This window comes from Camellia sinensis, chromosome 3 (genome assembly GCF_055761805.1).
Source record: "Camellia sinensis isolate YWXY chromosome 3, ASM5576180v1, whole genome shotgun sequence".
NCBI classification, from domain to species: domain Eukaryota; kingdom Viridiplantae; phylum Streptophyta; class Magnoliopsida; order Ericales; family Theaceae; genus Camellia; species Camellia sinensis.
In genome coordinates, this window is record NC_138963.1 from 158,701,941 (window position 1) to 158,724,195 (window position 22,255).

Sequence of the window (22,255 nt, forward strand, 5' to 3'; positions counted from 1 at the left end):
CATAATATGCTCTTGTTCCGATTATTAGGCTAATTTACTATGTGTTGTACACAAGTATAGACTAATTTGCAAAAATTGGAACATTTGATTTCATGTTTACTTGAAAATTATTTCGAATATGTACCACTTGAAAAAGTGATCTCATATGTGCATTAATCAAATTCTCCCAATTCAAGCAATTAGACTTCATCCACGGGCATTCAAACGGTTATATCACTTAAGCACTTAGCCTCATGGTTTTATGCTCGGCATGGCAACATAGACATACAAATGCAACATGCTAAAGCAATAAATGCTCACCTAGTACGCCAAGACAAGCCAAAAGAGAGAAAATAGTTAGAAAAATATATGATCCAAACTAATGAAATATGCCTAATGCAACACATACAAAAATGCAACTAATAGGCTCGACTACTAACATGGCATGTGAATCAATTTGATAGCATGCAGTTTAAGCACGTATTTCAAAGAAGTATTAACTAACTAACAATGCGAGTTAGAATGATGAGCCAAACCCTATGTATGCAAGACTAACGGATGCTTTATACATGGAAAATGCTAAAATAAACATGATGCTCTATTTTATCCGTTATAAGCGGGTAAATAAAAAGGAGAAAGACGTGGAGTTGGAAGACATACACATTATTACAATTTTGCTCTCATGCAAGAGGGTCTAAATGAATGGACTAGCTAATTAATTACCTAATTAGCTAACTATTACAAACCAAAATAAATTAGTTACACTAACTAATTATTACAACACCACAAATTAACTAACTATTCTAACTAATTAAATAAATAACTAACTAATTACTTACAATACAAAATCAATTATTCTAACTAATTAATTACAACATTTCTTGGACGTAGTTTAAGCATTCTAACTAATCAGCCCTAACAAGTAAAGAATGCTCATTCATGAAGGCGGTTTCCACCAAAAAATGCTTCTGTTTTGTTGCCAAAAGAGTTCCGTTTTACAGCCAGAATCTTGCACTGTTTTGCCTCAACCTCTACTCTATTATGTAAATAAAAAAAAAAAAAGAAAAAAAAGAAAAAAAAGTGGTATTGCTTGGTTGACAAAAGTGGCCAGCAATCCAGAAATGGTGGCCGGTCGCCCACTAATAGTGGTCTGCCGCCTAGAAATAGTGGCCTGTCGGCCACTAATGTTGAGTTTCTCCTTCTGTAATAGATAACAAACAGAGCACAAACAGAGCATTCTTAGGGGATGTTTCTCCACCCTGACTCTTCTTATCATCAAACATATCAAAGGAGAGGTAGGCTTGATTCGCAAGCCATCAATCGACGCAATTTCATTGCATGATGACTTATGAACCAAGGTGTGAGGACCTCATTCCGCCCCTCGTAGAATGGTGCTGTGATGGCCAGTAATCTGAGATTACCAAAGGTCAACTTATAAAGATTCACACACAATCAGAGTATACATATGGGGCTTACATGTGCGGAAGCAATAAATTTAAATCTAAGTAGTCCATAAGAGCCGTGGATAGATCAAATGAAATGACATACATCTTAACATGGTTTTACAACTTGAATACAAAATAAAATGGAGTACATATTACATCTTGATTAAAAGGCTTCTCAAGCCGACATATACAAAGAAGTGAAATACAAAGCTAAGAAGCATAATCTTCAAGATGCTAGCCAAAACATAAACCAAAACATCTTGCAATTAATTATCTAAGCGTCACTGCTTTCTTGCTTGTCATCTACATATATATAAGGAGAGGGTGAGCTTGGATACTCAGTGAATGATATAATTAATAAAGGCTTGAATGAATGATATCCGAGATCTTTATCAAAATAATACATATAATAACTTGTACAAATTCAAGGGATGAACCAAGTTCATCTATCAAATCTTTCAAAACTTCAAGGGATGCTTACTAGCATCAATATAATACAAGGGATGACATTTCGGACAAACCCACACGATAAACCGTCGGTGGCAAGACAAATGAGATATCTCAAACAAATGCGCTAGTTGCATTATAGTCCCCTAGCACCAAGGACTTTCCAAGACAGACGCGCTAGTTGCATTATAGTCCCCTAGCACTAAGGACTTTTCAAGAATGTCATCAAAACAAGATAATACTTGATACAAAACTGAGGATAATAATTCATGCTTGATCAAATACTTTTCCAAAACGAAGCTAAGCTTTATCAAAACTTTATAGCATAGCTTTATTAAAAATACCACTCACATGGCTCTTCGGGTGTAGGGATTAAGGAAAGAATCCAAGATCTACAAATACATGGCAAAGTCCACTGAATGCACTTCAAGAAGACAAGAAGAAATGCTCAAAGATGGGTATGAAATGCATACGTAAAACAAGCTTTTCATGAGTGTAAATGATCTCGGCATTTCTTTCAAAACTAAGTTAAGACAAAGAAAAACACATGCTGGGAGTTAAAACACTGTTTCTCATCTCGGGAAAACATGCTGGGTACCAACCAGGTCTTGGCCGAGGTCCCATACCTCTTGGCCGAGGTGTGGTCCCGATGACCATATTCAGGGAAATGGAGTTTGGAAATTCTGGGTTTCTTTTTGAAGAACATAAAGAACATGAACATGAAGAGCATGAATGCTAACAATCATAACTTCTTTATTCAAAATTTGAGATTTCATGAGATGAGTTCGAAAACAGGGACATGGGTACCCATGCTTGAAGATCTTATGAAAACAAACACAAAAGATGGAACTTGTTACAAACTTTCGAATCAAAACATGGTTTTATTTCAAGAACACAAGAACATCATTTTCTCTTTCTAAAACAAGCTTTAAATCAATGCATGGCTCATAATAATGCTAGATCATGCAATGTGATTAGATGAACATAGAGAACAACAAGAGCATATCAAGATTCTAACCTCAAAACGCGGATCTAACGGCTCAAGGTGTGAAGATCAAGCTTGAAAATCTATTCTCACTCTAAGAACTGTTCTTTCTCTCTTCCTACAGCTTCTCTCTTTTCCTAGGACAAAGATATAACAAATGATATGTTTTCTCTACTGCCGGCTGACTTAACCCTCTGCTGGGACACGTGGCAACGGCTGGTTGGCTCTCCTCAAAAAGGTGACTGACTGACAAGACAAGAGCATGACAAAGTGTATGCAACAAGTAAGGTGACAAGGGTAGTCTAACAAGGTAAGGACCTCAGGTCAAGACATAGGCTTCGGCAAGTAAGGTCTCAATGATCTCAGCTAGGAAGGATAACACTTGGCCTAGCTGTGCCACACCTCGGCCTAGATGTGCCACACCTCGGTCTAGGTCATACCAGTCCAGGAACAAGATCACTAGGTGCAAGGATCAAGGATCTAGGATGTCTAGATGAGAACATCTTGGCCTGGATGATACACATCTTGGCCTGGGTGATGTACACCTCGGCCTAGATGATGACATCTCGGCCAATATGCCAGGGCGAAGGTAGAGGTCAACCAAAGTGGTTCCAAAATGGTCCTAGGTGTAAGAAGTTCGAAGGTGACCTCGGCTTAACACAAACTAAGCAAGGAACAAAGCATGCAAGCAACATTTAGACAAAACAAATCAAGGTCCAGAAAATGCAAGTTTAAGCAAGACAAAGATCATGCAAATGCACGTGAGCATGACTAAGATAAAGTGAGGGTTGTTACACAAGGGATACAATCTCAATAAATGCATAATAAAAGGCTCTCGAAACCTCCTTCCTATCATGGATTGATCAAGGGAAAGGGTTGACCTTGATTCTTGAACCGTTTTCATCACTAACAAGTATGAAATGACTCAAGACTCAATGGGTTCAATTAGCATCCAATTGAACCCAAACCATTTTATTATTTTGCTCCATTTTTAAACCATCGATTACCCTTTTTAAATTACCTTCCATTCATTAGTCAATGAAGTCCAATAATGAGCTTTAAGTCAACTAATGGAAAGAAGTGTCAAACAAAAGGTTGTTTTAGGCATGAGAGAGACACCATGCCGTTGGTAATGAACCCCTGAAGGGATTAAACCATTAAGCACAATACCTCTATCTCAAGCTTAAACAAGCAATTGGTTTGAAACAACTTTCAAGGAAACCAAAGGAGCCAAGAAATTGGAGGGGTGTAGTGGTGATTAAAGATGATCACAAGTATGGAAAGCACTAAATAAATAATATCAACTCAAAAGGTTGGTGTCTAATGCCTAAAACACCAAACCTATGAGGACTATTGCACTACAAGAATGCAATACAAAGCATGAATGAAATGAACAATTAAAAATAGTCCTAAAATAGTCAAAAAAAGTGTTGGGATGAAGACAAAAATAGCTACAACAACAAGCTAAAATATTGAGGGATTAAAACTAGCACACAAGCACAAGGAGGGGAGGCTAACCCCTCCATTTTTGGGACTTCAAAACATGATTTTTAGCCTCTGAAAAACTCTGAAATTCAGTGGTAAAAAGCTCAAAAAAAATTGATGAGAAGATGGGAAACACAAGGGTAAAAGCCTAGGAAGCAAGGGTCAAAGAGGGGTGGCCCACTCCTCTACCCTTAATGGCTTTAGACCACAAACTTCAGTCCATAAAAACTGGGTAAAAACAGCCCAAAAACCATAGAAAAAGAGAATAAATGAATAAGGAAAGAAAGGTAAAAATTATACCTCTTGAAGAGGAGTATCCCTTTTGAGTTACAAACCAACAATTTCACACCCTCAAGGGCTAAAACACAAGCTCAAACACCTCAGCAATGAACCATCAAGGTTTGGTTTACAGTGTCTAAGTAAAGAGTATAGAAGTTGCAAAGGGGAGAGAGAATTGTAAAGAGAGAAATATTTTTCAAACTTTTGTTCCAAAATTTTTTCTAACCCTAAATTATGAGAGAGGGTCAAGTATATATAGAAAATAAGGCTTGGCTCTCGAAAATATCAGCATATATACAGCTGGTATCATGCATGCACCTGTGGAGACAGTTGGCATAGCTGGCAAAAAGATCTGAAATTTTACACAAGTGGCTGGCAGGTCACTAATAGTGGGTGGCCGACCACCAATAATGGGCAGCAGGCCACAATAAGTGGGCGGCTGAAGCCACAAGTGGGTTTGCAGGCATAAGTGGCTGGTAGGCCACTAAAAAGAGGTGATCGGCCACTAATAGTGGGTGGCTGGAGTCACTAGTGGGTTTGCAGGCACCCAGATAGTCAGGTTTAAAAAACTGTTGTTTTGGTCCAAAAACAAGGGGCAAAGGTTGTGGGTTTTTGAAGCTTAAAATTGAGATTTCCTGCTGAGAACACCGAGCATTTTGACAAGCGTACAAATTCATCATTGGGTGAGCAATCGGTGGTGCCCAAGTCTTAAGGGCGGTCAAAAGTGGGGTGCCTACACCCGCAAGTGCAATTTTTTTAGAATTTGATCTGTAAACAGAGTGTGTTGGCCGCACATATGGGAATTCACGCCGCACGTGTGGTTTTGGGAATTTCAGACCTGTTCAAAAGTTTACAAGTTCTAAGGGTTTTGCTTCCATTTTTTTCTGGAGTTAGGGCTAATGAAATTATGATTGTTTTCTAGATCAAAACATCAAAACCTTGTTTGCTTTCAAGATTTATGAATCAAACTTAGCAATTTACCAAGAATTTGAAAGAAACTATCTTTCCATGGAACCTCTCTTTTCTTTCATCCTTAACATAAATTCAAACCATGAAATTTATGAAAATCAAAGGATTATCTAGATATCATAGTCCTTATGCATCAAAAACATCATAAACAAGATCAAATCAACAAAACCTAGAAGCCTTTTACTTGATTTCCATCTTAGTTCAATCTCTTTCATTCTTCTCCTAACTTAATCAATTCCAAACCAAACCAATCCTAATTTCTTCTGGATTTTAGATGCTAGCGATGATTACTACAAGATTTTGGGTAGAAATCTTACCTTAGAAAACTTTTTAAGTTGAATTTGAGCTAGGTTTTGCTTTCCCTCTTTTTCTTCTATCTCTTCTTTCTTTTCTCTTTCTTTCATTTCTTGCTACAGAATTTCTAGCCCTCTCTCCCTCTTTCTACCAAGTTCTTATACCTCAAAGTGGGACAAAAATGTTGTAGGACAAAAATTAAGTAAGGTGATTGCTTGCTTTGGTTAATTAGCCTAATCTTGCTTGCTTAGTTTAGTTAAACTAGGTTAGTACTAATTAATCAAGGCTTATACTTAACCTTACTTAGCTTAATTAATCCTACTTAAGGTTTACTAATTATACTTAATTAACACTAATCCCAATTAGCAAAAATTCATTTAGCACAAAATAGACAAAAGCATCAGACTATGATCTTCAAGCTTCTCAATTAAGGTATAGGAACATCCTATGGTTTTCAAATACTACTTCAAAACATTCCCTAACATAAAGTATGAAACAAGCAGTTCTCTAGACTTAAATCCCTTACTAACTTCTCCTTTCCTTATAATCCTTATCAAGCTCTAGTTCAAACAAGTAGACATATAACATAAGTTTAATATGCATGAATGACATGATATATGCTATGCTTGATTGGGGTTGGTTGTCAAAGAACTTCTAGGAGTTTGGTTTCTTCACTTGAGCCTAGGTTTGGTTGCTCAATCAATATGTTGTGTCTGACCCTCAAGTGCACTTTTCATCACTCGAGCGATTTGTTTGTATAAAGCTATGAGGAAAGTCATTTTTTACTCACTTTTTGATGTCTCTCTTTCTCTACAAAAATCTTTTCCCTTTTTTGCTCTCACCTCTCTCTAAATTCTTTGCGTAATCTTCTGATCTACCTCAATCCGTGAATCTCTCTACCTTGGTGCTTTGGGATTAAAGGTTAGGCTTGAGGCGAGGATCGTTTTAATTTGAGAAGTTCGGGTTTTTGTCTCTGTCAATTTTGCTTGTTGTTCATCTTTTCTTCTGGCTTTGAGGTACTAATTTCTTTAATGATTTGCATGTTATTTAACCTCGTTATGTGTTAGTAGATTAAATTAAATTTTGGAAGACTTTGGGTTTGATCTAATCAGGATTTGATTCATAAAAGGGGAGTTTTTAGAATATATATATATATATTTTTATTTTAAGTGTTGTTGGGTAGTTTGTGTTGATGAGTGATGTTGGAGGTGAGTGAAATTGATTTTAAAATGAAAAACCTAAAATCTTTATAAAGAAAATCTTTGAATTGATCTATGTTAAGAAATGGATTTTGTTATTGAGAAATTGCAGGCATTGTTAGGAACATTGGACTTATAATGGAATGATGAGAATATATATCATTACGTTGATATTGTTGGGATGATTAGTTATGCTCTGAATTTATATATCATCCATTTTGGAATATATTGAATAAAGATAATTGTTTTGGTTATCGGTGGAGGATAGCATTGCTTGTTGCAAAAATTGCATGAGAACTAGGTTAACTGAAATCCATTCACTCATCCATTCTATTTGAATAATTGTTTCGCACTTGTGCATTAAAAAGGGGTTATTTGGAGAAAATGGGGTGAATACCGTGGTGAATTTGGTTAGAGGTTGTGGTTGTGGTTATTTAAGTTGGCCTTTGTGTCCTTAGTAAAAGTCCAAAACCCGCGCGGCTAGGTATCATTCCTTCTGGTTAGTTCCGGTAAAATGGATTTTGGTAATACTTTTATAGCCTACTTGTTGACACGTACCAAGAGATTCCCGGTATGTATATTTACCGCTCTATTTTCTCTTTTGAAGCAATGATATATCAACTGTGATTTGAAATATGGCATAGCATTGCTTTGAAAAGGGAAAACACGTGTTTTGTAATTGCATTTCATATGCATTCACCATATGACTTTGTTAAACATCATACATATCATTAAACTTGTCTCTATATTGGGTTTTAGCTCACCCTATGTGGAAACCAACTTTCAGGTGCTGATAGTATAGCGATCCCGGGTTTTCCCCTTTATGTACTGCATTTTGTATTTGAGTTTTGGGATGTATTGGGCAGGTTTGAAACATGTTGGGTGTGTTTTGAAACAAATGGTTGCTGTCCAATTTTTGGTCTCTTTGCTTGAGCGAGCCTTGTGTCTTGTGTCTCTTCGCTCGAGTGAGAACTCTTGTGCTCGAGCGTGCGTTTACGTTTCTGTTAGACCTGAAGGTTGTGCTTTTTCGCTCGAGCGAGCTTTCCTTGGCTCGAGCGAGAGAGGCTTATGTTTTGTGGTTCTTCGCTCGAGCGAGGCTTTTTGCGCTCGAGCGAGGTCTCTTTTTGCCTGGTCGCTCGAGCGAGGCTCGAATATATCAGTTTGCAGCAGCAGCTTCTTCATCACTTTTTGATTCTCTTCTTCCTCCAAACCCTAGATCTGACTCTCTCTCTATATACTCTCTCTCTAAGATTTCATCTAGTTCTAGTGGTCTTCTACCCTAGTTCCTTTGGAAGAAAGGTAGAGCTTCGCGAGGGCTTCATTTTAATCTGAAAGGTTGTGGATTTTGAGCACTTTGAGTTTCACCTCTCTTCTCCTTTGAGCTCCGAAAATTAAGGTAGGGATAATCTACTCCATTCTATGTGTTTTAACATAAATTTTAGTCATTTTGTATAAATGGTGAAGTTATGAAAATTTTGGAAAGTTAGGGTTTTGAAATTGAAATTATAAAAGAGGGATTTACCATGTTTGGGCTTAATATGTATGAGAGACATGAAATTGGGATGGTTTATGTGATATGATTTAAATTGGCCTTGGGGGCAATGTTTGAGAATAGGGAGATTAAAGCCCTAATTGAAATTAAATAATTAATTTGGGAAGGTTATGGAAATATGAAATTGTGTTGAAAACTATGAAATTGGGAAGTCACGGAATTGAATGGTGTAGTTAGATTGATTAATCACACACCTATGGAAATGTCGATAATTTATCTGTTTGATGAATTTGTTATCTGTTTAGAAATAACTGCTTTGGACTATTGGTGTAGGATAGTCATGAGTATTGTAGACTTGCATGATGATTAGGGAAATTGAAACTAATCTATTGAAATATGTCACTGAATATGACGAGTGGATTATAACATTAGCAAATTGGTCATTGTATATGACGACCTGTTTAAATACATTGCATATGTATCTACCAAAAATTGGTCATTGTTTAAATACATTGCATATGTATCTAGAAAATTGGTCATTGTAGTGCAAAAGTGAAGGAATAACACTCTTTAAGGCACAAAATATAGAGGGAGAGAAGAATATAGAGAGAGAGATGTATCTACCACTCTTAGCAAATTTCAGAACCTCTGCAATGGAGAGGGAGAGCCTCTCTTATAGAAAACAAAGGGTTCAAGCTTCTTGGAGAAGCTAAACTTGGATGCAATCCCTCCATACACGTGTATGGAGGATACAATTTGTGCCCTCCAGCTGGCACAGCTGGTATCCATTCAGTCTGACAAAACAGGAGGAAAGCTGCCGACCAAAAAAGGTCGTCGGTCTGCTACTTTTAGTGGTCGGCCGACCACCCAAAGTGGTCTCCCAGGAAAAAAAGTGGTCGGCAGGGGGAAATGGTGGTCTCCACACTGAAAGCAAGCCAAAGGTGGGGTGGGAGACCAGAAAATGTGACCCAAAGACCAAGAAAACCAGTTTTTCGACCAAAAAATTGGCTGGCGGGGAGAAAAGTGGTCTCCAAGGATAAAAGCTGGTCTCCCACCCTTATACCCCTTCCCAAACAAGAAAAGTAAGGTTTGTACCCAAGACAAATCAAAACGGATGCAAGACGAGAGTTTGGAAGGCAAGACGCGCGGTCGGGAGCCTAGAAAACCAGCTACCGAGCATCAAAAGTGGCGTACGACCACAAAAGTGGTCTCCCGGACCACAGTGTCCCTCCAGAAAGAGGAAACGAGGTGTGTTCCAAAATCGTGCCAAACGGAGAATGTTAAGCGGTCCCGAGCCGAGGCGCACGGTCGACGGCTCCGAAAATCAGAAACTAGTCTCCAAATGGGAACAGTAGCCTACGATCACGAAAAGTAGCCTGCGACCACTGAGAGAAGGTCTACATGACCTCTCCCTCCCTCCGGGAAGAGAAAACAAGACTTGGTCTGCGGATCGAGTCAAAGTACAAAGGGTCCCGAGGTCCGGAGGCGAGGCTCTCAGCCAAGAACTCCGAAACCTCGAAACGAGCACAACAGGCGCAATCACTGAGCGCTCAATCGATGGCGTCTGACTCTTAAGGTCGGTCAAAAATGGGCTGTCTACACCAGTCGTGTTTGAAGCCCCGATTCTTGAACTTAGGCACTTCTTCCGCGTAGTCCTCCAAGGCGGCGTCCTTCCCAGCTTGGAACGCTTTGGAAATCTCGGAGTCGGCTACTTCCTTCGCCTTCTTCGACTCTTCCAAATCGGCTTCCAGTTTAGCAATCACCTCCTAGGCTAACTTGAGTGCATTTTCGCTCATATTTGCCCTCTCTTCGGTGGCCAACCTGAGGTGGTCAGAACTTTTTTCCTTTGCTGACTCGGTGTCGGCCCTTGTACGTTCCTCCGCCGCTTTCGCCGCCTCAGACTCGGCTCTTTGAGAGGCCTCCGCAGCTTTTCTCTTCTCACTTTCAATTTCAACTTTCAGATAGCCGATCTGTTCAATAGCATCATGTTGACGGCGGCTGATCTCGACTATCCTTCCCGCCATCTGCAAAACAAGGAATAAAAATAAAAATAAAAATATAGGCAGAAAACGACAGATAAGGATCAAGTCATGTACCAATATGGCCGACTGAGCGACCAATGCTATTGCCGGCAAATCTGGCTCCGCTCGAAAAGTTGCCCTGTCAGCCGGCAGGGAAATTGAGGAAGCCATGCTCAATGCCACGACCGCATCTTTCAAAGCCGATGCATCAGAGGAAATCGACACGTTCTTTATCCATGGTTGAACAACAAATGGCATAACCGAGTCTGACTCCTCTATGCGCGGCCGTTTATCAGTTGGGCTTTCCTCAGGGCCGACTTCACTCTCAGCGGGATGCTTCTCCTCCCTCTTCTCGGCCTCCTGACTCAACTGTTCTATTATTTGCTTCATCTCGACCGTCTCAATATGAGCCATTTCTTCCACGATAACAGACGGAGAAGACTCGGTCGCGGCAACAGGTTCAGAACGGATGGCCTCGGCCCTCCTCCAGACAACCATCCATTCGGTATTTTTTCTCTTGTCCAGCTGCGTAAGCGATTCCCCAGCCATGTTCTTACGATACGAGCCGGGAAGGTCCCCTAAGTTTGTAAAAATGTCTAGAAACGAGACGTCCCCTCGACCTGAAGTGGATGGAGAGTTGGATGGATTCAGGTCGGCTTCTTCAAAAGCCAAGTTTAGAGCCTCGTCAACTTCTTCGGCTTCCAAAGTGGACTGACTCGGCTGCTCAGTGACGTCCTCGGCTACTGGTTCTCTGGCCTGCTCCGAATCAGAAGCTTCCAAACCAATCTGCCTAAGGCTTTTGAAGCTGGGAAAGATAAGGGCCGTGAGCTGCTGTTCGCCCCGTGGAATCGGAATGTTGTCCGTGACCGAAAATGTTGTGTAAGTTGGCTCGTACCTCAGAAGTATATAGGGAGCCCTCCTTTGCTTTTAGAGGTTTGGACGGCCAAAGAACTAGAGTGCGGTTTTGATTTCCGCAAGCACAGCATCGTCGGCCAAAACCAGAACTTTCTTCAAATCGTTGCCTGCACAAATAAAACGATAAGTGCATGGAAGGAAAGCCGAGTAAATATAAAGTAGATAAACGTAAGGAACTATACGGCCACCTGGTTCGCCTTTCCATCTAGGTACAGGATCTAGGTGATCTTCGCCCTCGCCAAATTCCCAGTTACCTCGGACAACGACCATGACATCATCAACTCGCTTGCCAGAGCTGGCAAGCATAGTCACCAAATGATGGTCGGTGTCCTTAGCCCTGAGAAAGTAGCGCCCCTGCCGGGCAGAAGATTTGGCCAAGGCATAACAATGTCGAATAGTAGCAATACCAAGGTTAATCCTAAGGCGTCAATTCAACTCTACAATTCCCATTACGATTCGGTAAAAGTTTACATTAGGTTGGGAAGGGATTAGACCCCAGTGGCGAAGGACAGCCCTTAAAAATGGGTGAAGGGGGAAGCGGACTCCGCCCTCAGCAATTGATAGGAGAGAAAAGATGATTGTACTCTCATCAGTCCTCTCTATATCAAGTGTGCTCTCTGCCACGAGTGACAGGTGGACTCGTCAGGAATGGAAAAATGGCATCGAAAACCAGAAACTCGATCCTCAGAAAGAAAGGCTTTCAAATGTTTGGCCATTCTAGCTAGTTTAGGGAGTATGCTAAATTAAAAACAAGCAAGGAAATGGGATTTCAAAATGAAGGAGAAGAAAACTTGCAGGAGGCGGAGAAGACAATGAGAAATGTGAGGAAGTTGCAGAGGTCGCGAAATGAGGAAGGTATACTGAAAGGCAAACCAGAAACTCTACGTATTCAAAAAGTGTACATTCGAAGGAACTACATAATTTCAAATTGCATTAAATGAAGGAAGCGTACGAAGGGGCGGGAAATTGTAATGACGCTTATAAAGCGTATGCATTCTGACACATGCGTTGGAATGAGGTTAACTGCCGAATTTTTCTTTGATTTTTTGAGTTTAAAGCCAAACACGCCGACTAACTGGGGTTAGTAGGATGTTTAAGGGGCAATTGTGGGAGTCGAATATTTACACATACAGCAAAGTTGGGGGTCTAAAGAAAATCAAGATAAATATTATATTCGGCTCCATTTTGGACGATCATGAAGACGAATAGATTGATCAGCCATAGAACTAGCTGAATAAAAGCCGAGTGGGAATCGGCATACGACAGAAGGGGCCGAATGAGTAATCGTGTGATGGATTAAGAGTGGGCCCGACCCTAGGGCCCCAAAGGAAATATAAATAGAGGAACATCAACTAAAGAAAGATACGTGAGAAGAGACCTAAGAAACTTAAGTTACAAGAAAGCTAGACATATACTAACTTGTTCGTCGGAGTGCTAATTCCGACACCCCCGACCGGAGTGTTAATCACCTTTTTCAGGTGGCAATCAGAGAATCAGGAACGTCCATCAAGATACTAGAGTATTTCCAAACCTACCTCCCCACAATATATGACATGTTTGAAGTGTAAATTGAGAGTTTGGTTAAATTGGGAGTTGTTTACGTATAATCTTGCTATTTAATGCATTTTTGTATATAAAATTACATGTGGATATTTGAAAGTGAGAAAGCCCCAATTTTGTGAAAAATCCTAAATAGTAATGTTTTGGGAATTGTCGGATTATTGAGAAAAGACTTTGTTTGGTTTCAAAATTTTGGATTTTGATTCAGAAAACACTTATGAAACTTTTGGATTATCGATTATTAGTTACTCCTTTGAAATGTTGAGTTTAACAGAAAGTTATATAAGTCTTGAAAAATGTCTTTAAAATGTGGAATATGGATTATTTCTAAATGTTATGGGAGATTCCAGGTTATGGTTATACGTTGGATTGTATTTCCATGTTGTTATCTTTTAATTGATATATTAGAGATAACTATTTTGGCTATCGGTGAAAATTTATCATGTTGCATTTAAATGAGGGATTTTTTTGAAGGATAAGAAATGATGGAACTTTGGAAGTTTGATATATAATATGTTATAAATTTGTCTTGAAATGACTAAATTGGGAATGTTGATTAACATGTGGAGACTATATGAGTATGAATATGGTTGTATTATCTCTTGGAATTATATTATGATATTACATTGATAGAGATATGGAATTTGATCACAATGGAGTATTGTGTGGTGGAATTGAAATTGGAACTATTCTAATGCAATGTCACATATTGCATTGCCATTCCATTTCATTGTTATCATGGATTTCGAATTGCAATTGAAAACTATTGTCTTGAGAAAGGAATTGTTTTTGGTGAAACAATATCATTTTGAATTGTTTTGGGTAAATATGTTGGTAAGTCCGGCTAGGGGGTGTAGTTTGATATTGGTTAAGTTGGCCTAAGTGTTCATGGTGAAAGACTAGAAACCCGCGCGGATAGGTGTCGAGCCTTCCGGTTAATACCTGTAACACCCTGTCCCACATCGGAAGTTTGCATGGGTGATCTTGGGCATATATAACACCACTACCTTGCTACTAAATAACTTGGACTTAAGCTTTTGGGTATTGTTGGTCAACCCACAAGTTATTTGGGCCAGCAAGTAGTGGGGCGTTACAAATGGTATCAGAGCCGACCCATGCACACAACCATGTGGGCCACTTATTCTGGGCTGGCCACGAGCTTGTCGTGGTATTCTGATTGATTATAGACCCTCGCGAGGACGCGAGGATTTATAAGTGGGGGAGTTTGTAACACCCTGTCCCACATCGGAAGTTTGCATGGGTGATCTTGGGCATATATAACACCACTACCTTGCTACTAAATAACTTGGACTTAAGCTTTTGGGTATTGTTGGTCAACCCACAAGTTATTTGGGCCAGCAAGTAGTGGGGCGTTACAATACCGGTAAAAATGACAATTTGGTAGTACTTGTATAGTCTACTTGCAGACACCAGCCTAGGGATTACCTGAGTCGTATTTACCATCTTAGAATTTTATTGAAATTGTTGGATTAATGTGTTTTCAAATTGGCATTGTGCGTAAGATTTTCAAAAGATGAGAAAAATATTTTGAGCATGACATGGCATATACATTTATAAGTTAACTTGTTGTGGTTAATTAAATAAATTGGATGTAAGAGATTATGTAATAAAATCATATGGTTTTGACATGTTATGATTTCACGTATATATATATAAGTATTTTGGTACCCGCATATCTTCTAATGTTTTAATATGAGATTATTTGGTGCGCTAGTGGTTGCTCACTCCCTGCCTGTACATGTGTACAGGGAATGCTTTTCGAATTTGAAGATCAAACAATGGGTTTTACGATTTCAGAAGTGTAATGTAGTGAGGGATTGTACTACTTCATTTTTTGTTTGGCTAAGTGCTATTATTTTGTAAAGAGTAGTGTCCTCTCTTTTATTGTAAGCCTCAGCACATTTCTTTTATTTGTATGTAAATGTCATTATTGTATAACAAGAGAGAATATGTATATTTAATTATTCATCATTTCGTCCAAGGACGAAATGTTATTTGTAAATGGATTTAATTAATGAATATTGGTAATGTTATCCGAGTAATAAAATACGAGGCGTGGCACTTAGTGTGCCTATCGCCTTTAATAATACTGGCGGAAAATATTTCCATCCAAACAAATGAAGCGTTTGTTGAAATTTTGTGATTTCACCTTGTTTGGTTGAGTTTTGAAATTTATTTTCTATTTAAAAAAGAAAATTACTTTGAATAAAAATAAACACGAAAAAAAAAATTTGTTAATTTATTTTTGCTTCCAAAACAGAGAACTATTTTAAAATATATTTCTTTTTCACATCCAAATAATATTGCTGAGTTTGTCTTCAAGTCTTCGTCAATTCCATACAACTGTTTATTCAATTCGTTTACAAACGAGAAGATAAAAAACAAAAAAGACTTTTCACAAATTAAAGCAAAATGTTACTAGACCAGAATTTTTTTACAATTCCACCCCCCCAACCTAATTATGTGACAGTTACATATTTATAAACTATGATCAAAACATTAGCTTTGTGCCTTTAAATAATCACACTAGTTATGTTGTATAATAATTCTCTATCATTTTTCTACTTATATAACAACGACTTTTCTAAATTGATACTCTAAGCAATTTTGTGGTTTTAAATAATTACACTAGTCATTTTGTATATAATAACTCTCTACCATTTTTCTATTTTTATAACTTGTCTAAATTGATACTCTAAACACGTTTTTAAATAATTACACTAGTCATTTTGTATAATAAATCTCTACCATTTTTCTATTTTTATAACAGCAACTTGTCCAAATTGACTCTAAACAGCTGTGTTTTTAAAAAATTACACTAGTCATTTTGTATAATAATTATCTACCATTTTTTCTATTTTTTATAATGACTTGTCTAAATTGATACTCTGAACAGCAAGGCACTTCAACAATTCACAGCGTTTGGACTTCGACAACGCCTCATATGGAAAATATGCATTTTGTTTCATCAACTATATTTCATTAATTGTGTTTGAAATAAAGCATTTATTTATTTATTTGTTTTCTTATAAATAAGGAGCTTAAAATGAAGTACAGTCACAGAGCTATCTGATTCCTAAAAACCTGGCTCTAACCATGTATAATTTACCTTTGATTTTTCTGCCGCTTAACTTGGCATGGGTTCTTCTAGTAGCATCTTTCACTGCTGCTCAATTCATGACTGGTTGCCAAGATTATTGTGGTAACATCAGCATCCCTTACCCATTTGGCACTAGTAAAGAATGCTACGTAGAAAAACATTTTATGGATACTTGTAACGACACCCACTACGACCCTCCCAAGTTGTTTCTAACAACGAGTAACATAGAGATCACAGACATATATATTACTGGTCAGTTGCGTATATTACCTGCGGTAGCATATGATTGCTTTAGTGAAGGGGGTGTTTCAGAAAAATATTCTGACCCCTGGCTCAGATTGGCCAAATTCCCCATCTCATATACCTGAAACAAGTTCACGGCTGTTAGGTGCGACTCCTATGTAGTTATCTCAGGCTCCCAGGGACAAAAGTATGGCACGGGGTGCTTGTCACTATGCGACAACATCAACAATGTGATCAATGGTTCTTGCTCTGGCATTGGCTGCTGTCAGACGAGTATCCCCAAGGGAGTGAGAAGTTTCAACATCAGTGTCAGAAGCTATGACAACCATACCCTTTTATGGAACTTTAATCCGTGCAGCTACGCTTTCGTAGCTGAGGAAGCTGCTTACAACTACTCTTCTTTAGATCTTGCAAACTTACAGAACAGAACAATGTTTCCCGTGGTGCTTGATTGGTCTGTAGGGAACCAAACATGTGCTGAAGCCAAAAACAATCTAAGAAGTTTTGCTGAAAGGCTAATAGCGATTGTTATGACTTTGACAATGGTCCTGGGTACCATTGCAATTGCTCCGAGAGATATGAAGGGAACCCTTATGAAAAATCTAGAAATCCCCTAGATATTGATTTGTGATTATGTAACAATTTTAAGCAATATATAACAATCCCAATTAAACAATCAAGACAAATCAACACAACGATTTTAATGAGAAAAAACCACAATTGGACACCTCCAACTGTGATTAAAAAACCACGGGCAACAGCCACAAAACAATCCACTAAGAATATTTAAAGGAATTACACAGGTATACTCTCAATTACCTAGCGAATCCACGCCTAATTGAACCAACCTCTATGTGCCTCTTCCAACCCGTCTTCACCTCGAAATTGTCTTTATGATGAGCCACTCCAGAATCCACCGAAGCTTCAGGCTCGAATTCTTCAGAATCCACCGAAGAACAACTCTCTCTCTTGTGTATAACAAACAAAATCTTTGATGTACTCTCTTTAAACCATGAGTTGAATACTCAATAAAACATCAAAGAAAACTAACAAAATATCCCCAGATATAAACCTTAAGAACCAAAAAGAAGATCTGGAGGAATTACGTTTAGCTTTGGAAGAAAACCAAGTATTTATAGAAAATCAAAAGTAATCCTAGATTTGGAAGAAAACCAACTCCTTAAGAAATCCCGATTTTGAAGCTCGCTCGAGCGAAGCTTTTCTCGCTTGAGCGAGGAGCTTAACTTTCGTGATTTCTACTAGTGCCTTGGCTCGAGCGACGAATCCTTGGCTCGAGCGACCAATCAATTCTCTCAAGTTTTTGTGTGGACGCAATCCTTAGCTCGAGCGAGAACTCCTTGGCTCGAGTGAACTTCGCTTGAGCGAGCTTTCCTTGGCTCGAGCGAACATGGGTGGACATGCAATTTTGAATGCAATTTTGCAATTTGCTTCGGCCGCGAGCTGGCAAAGTGGCAATCTTGAAAGCATTGACATCACAAACTTCTCTGCAAAGCAGGATTGGGGTTGGATTCGCCTCTAACAACTCATAGCCTCACTGAAATAAAAATGCGAATAAAATTACAACTCAAAGGAGTTTTGTCAAACGGGGTTGCCAATAATAAAAACCTAACACCTTATCTTCCTAATGGTTGTATAGGTAACCACAACTGTGTTGAAAACTTTCAGTTTCTTCCTAACATTGATGCCATGATTTATATGTTGTAGCTATTGAATATGACATCAAAAATCAAACTTGCTTGTTCTCAGATATCAATGAGTGCATTATTTCAAGCCCCTGCAACATGACATGCCAGAATTTACCAGGCACATACAATTGTTCTTGTCCAGAGGGCTATGAAGGTGATGGCAGAAAAAATGGATCAGGTTGCAGTCTGATTCCTGTTCCGAACCATAGGCTTCCCGTTATTAACATTGCATTAGGTAGGTACACATACACCCCACACGTGCTTACTAATCATAAATTTGTCTATAGATTAAATTTTCATCAATATTCAAACAGATCATTGCTTGTGATTTTGATTCTATCTCCAGTTAAGGAGTTTACAATCCTCAATTATTGACGCACAATCTGAAACAATTCGGAGATGCTATATCTCCAATTACCTTATACTGTTCTTTCAGCAACCTAACATTTATATAGACATCTAAGTTTTTATAAACAATCAATTCTCTCATCTTATTTTTCATTTTCATGTATAGGTTGTGTTTGGTAATTCAAAGAAGAATGGAATAACCAAAAAATAAAAAAGAAAAGTAGTCATCAAAATGTGACCAAAGTTTAGATCAACACCAATGCCTGCACCAACCCAAAAAAAAAAACCAAAAAAAATAAAAAAAACAAAACGAAACAAAACAAAAACTAGTGCATAGAAAATACCTAGAAAATGAAATATATTAGTCTCGAATGCATTCCGCACCACTCTAAATTTGAATCTATACCATACATTTCATTTTTGGGTTTATAGCTTTTCCGTTTCATCATAATGAAGTTGAAACTATGGATATTGATGTTTTCAGTTTGAATCTTTGTAGGCATCAGCATAAACATCTCAGGGCTGCTTCTTGGTGGCTCCTGGCTATATTGGGTATTTAGGCAGAGGAAAATCTTCAATCTTAGAGAGAAGTTCTTTCAACAAAATGGTGGCTTCATGTTAAAACAACTTTCCATATGTGAAGGATCGGTTCAATTAGCTAAAATCTTTACCTCAGATGACCTCAAGAAGGCAACAAACAACTACGATGAAAGTAGAGTCTTGGGCCAAGGAGGCCAAGGAACAGTCTACAAAGGAGTATTGCCAGATAACACCATAGTTGCCATTAAGAAGTCCAATGTAATTGATCAGAGCAAGTCCCACATAGAGCAATTCATTAATGAAGTCATAATTCTCTCCCAAGTCAACCACAGGAATGTTGTGAAGCTCCTAGGGTGTTGCTTGGAGACACAAATTCCCTTACTTGTCTATGAATTTGTTACCAATGGCACTCTCTACGAGCACATAGACAATATCGACCACAACAGGTCCTCAATAACTTGGGAGAATCGTTTAAGGATAGCAACTGAAACTGCAGCAACCCTTTCATATTTTCACTCTGTCGCAAGTACTTCTCTCATTCATAGAGATGTTTAAGCCCACTAACATACTCTTAGATGACAATTTCGTTGCTGAAGTGTTTGATTTTGGAGCTTCAAGGTTGATCCCCATAGACCAAACTCAATTAACTACATTGGTTCAAGGGACACTTGGTTACTTGGACCCAGAGTACTTCCACACAAGCCAATTGACTGAAAAGAGTGATGTTTACAGCTTTGGGGTTGTCTTTGTGGAGTTGCTAACCAGCAAGAAGGCACTTTCTTTCAACAGGCCTGAATTAGAGAGAAATTTAGCAATGTATTTTGTATCATCAATGAAAGAAGATCGCCTGTTTGAAATTGTTGATGAACAGGTGATGAATGTGGCAAACGCTGACCAACTAAAGGAAGATGCTATTTTAGCAAAGAGATGCCTAAGAGTGAAAGGTGATGAAAGGCCAGCAATGAAGGAAGTGGCAATGGAGTTAGAGGGATTAAGAATGATGGAGAAACATTCATGGGTAAATGACAACAAAGATTTAGAAGAGACTCACTAATTGCTTGGAGATCAACTTTCAGATGCTTATGGTGGCGGCGATAGTAGAAGCAATTCAGTAGCTTATGATAGCATGGCAAACCATATCATTTCACCAATTGATGGTGGACGATAAGTTTTTTTTTTTTTTTTAATAACCGGGTGTTTGGCCAACTTACACGTACTTGGTCTAATCCCGTGACCCTAAAGTTAACGGCTGGGCCAATCTCCAATAACCCCAAGGTTTAGGATGTTTGCCCTTTGTGAGATTCAAACCTGCGACCTCTTGGGTGGTAAGCCCTTTAGTTGTTTTCTCCTCTTACTAAGCCAAACATTTTGGGGTTGGTGGATGATAAGGCGTTGCTTGTCATGGTTTGCGTTTATTAGATGTTATTTTGTAATGTTTCCATGTGGGCTTCGTCAAATAGTCCTTGTCAATTGTTTTGAATCTTTTGATATTTATGTTGAGATTCAATTTGCTGTGATTTTCGATATTGAGCATCAAAATGTTTTTTAGAATTGTAGTTATTGATGCAAACCCTTTATTTACATATCAAACAAACTACTAATAGTGATTAATTTTCTTAATTGGAACACATCTACCTGTAGACACCCCATTTTTGACCGCTCTTAAGACTTGGGCGTTACTGATGGTTTACTTCGTGGTAAAAGGTGTGCAGGGCAAAGGTTCAAATTCGTCAGTAATGAGAGAGTCAAATCCCAACTTCATACCCCTTTTGGACCAAAACAATCTTGATCAAAAGATTTTAGATCTTAAAATCCTCTCTTTCAAAATGTTTTGAAAATGAAGTTTCTACAATGTTCCGAGGCTCACATTTTGTCAAATGATGCGCTTTTCGATAAACCGAGCAAGGACAAAGTGGAAATGAATGAAAGAGAGATGAAATCTTTGAAAAATCTTTCAAAACACTTTGTTTGGGGGTTTGGAGTTGAAGAAAAGAGGAAAGGAGAGGAGAAAACTAGTTTGGGAGAAGTTCGGCATGAATCCGGGTAGGAGAGAGTCGAGCAGCCCTCGCTGAATCAGGCTTATTCATTTGCATACTTGGATTTTAGCTATGAGGCCACCACCGTTGGAAATATTACTTCCGGGGCTTCATTTTGCACTCAAGAATCTCCAAAAGCCAACTCCGGGTGGGGGAGATATGGTTGATTGAAGTAGGGCATCACTCCGGTTGGACCGAATCTGCGCGGCTTCACCAAAAAGGGCATAACATTTTTCACAGGAGGAATTTTAATGCAAGGTTTGTGCCATTGGAAAGCTAACTTCTGGAGCTTCAATCTGGACACCCACTGGCCACTTTTTGGCCTCAGCAGCCACCTACCGGCCATCAATTTAGCCGACCGGCCAGTCAATATAGCCGACCGACCAAATAAGTAGCCGACCGACCATTTATTTGGCCGATGGTCTCCTTTTCTAGCCGGTACCACCTTTTTGACTCTTGCAGGCATGGTGCATGCCAGCTGTGCCAGCTGGGGTGCACAGACCCTGCCCCCATATGCGTATGTGGCTGTTTTGGCCCCTTTGTACCCTTTTCGATCCAAACTTCCTCTAGAAGATTGCACCCTTTGCTCAAGCTTCTTGAGGAAGCTTGACCCTTTGTCTTAGCTTCCTCAAGAAGCCTGAACCTTTGGGTTAGCTTCTCTTGGAAACTTGGCCCCTTTGACCCTTCTTTTTTTTAGCTTCTTTAAGAAGCTTGGAGCCATTCCCTTGTCTATATAAGGAGACCCTCCTCCTCCTTTGTTGGGGTACAGCAAAAAAACAGACCTTACATCTAATATATGATATATATCACCCTCTCTCTCTATATCTCCCTCTCTCTCTACATTTGGGTGTGTTAGAGGGTTCAAAAGGGTCTTCTTCTTGGCCCATTGCACTACACCTCATAGCCTACCACCTCCACCATCCATTCAAGTGCCTTGAAGCTGATTTTTAAAGGTTGGGAGCTCATTTCCTTGGACCAAAGGCTGTTAGAAAGTTGGGCTACATGGGTAAGCTCCTATTCTTCCCATTTTTGTACTATTTTGTTCTATATCTTAGCCCTTTTTGCTTACATTTTTGGGCTTCGTCCTGAACTAAAAAAAGTCTTATTTTGAGCTCGTCTTCATGTTTTATTAAGGACTTTTCTCTATTTGAAGTCTTCTACTCCCCCTTTGTGCTTTATCCCTCTTTTCGG

At 38.9% G+C, this 22,255-nt stretch overlaps 1 pseudogene across 1 annotated transcript; it reads left to right on the forward strand.

The window, feature by feature from the left end:
- Window positions 1-16,189: 16,189 nt before the first annotated feature.
- Window positions 16,190-20,363, forward strand: LOC114299404 (putative wall-associated receptor kinase-like 16 pseudogene; annotated as a pseudogene). The gene is made up of 3 exons (XR_014363363.1): window positions 16,190-16,986; window positions 18,136-18,375; window positions 18,988-20,363. The product of XR_014363363.1 is annotated as a putative wall-associated receptor kinase-like 16 pseudogene (transcript).
- The last annotated feature ends 1,892 nt before the right edge of the window (window positions 20,364-22,255 follow it).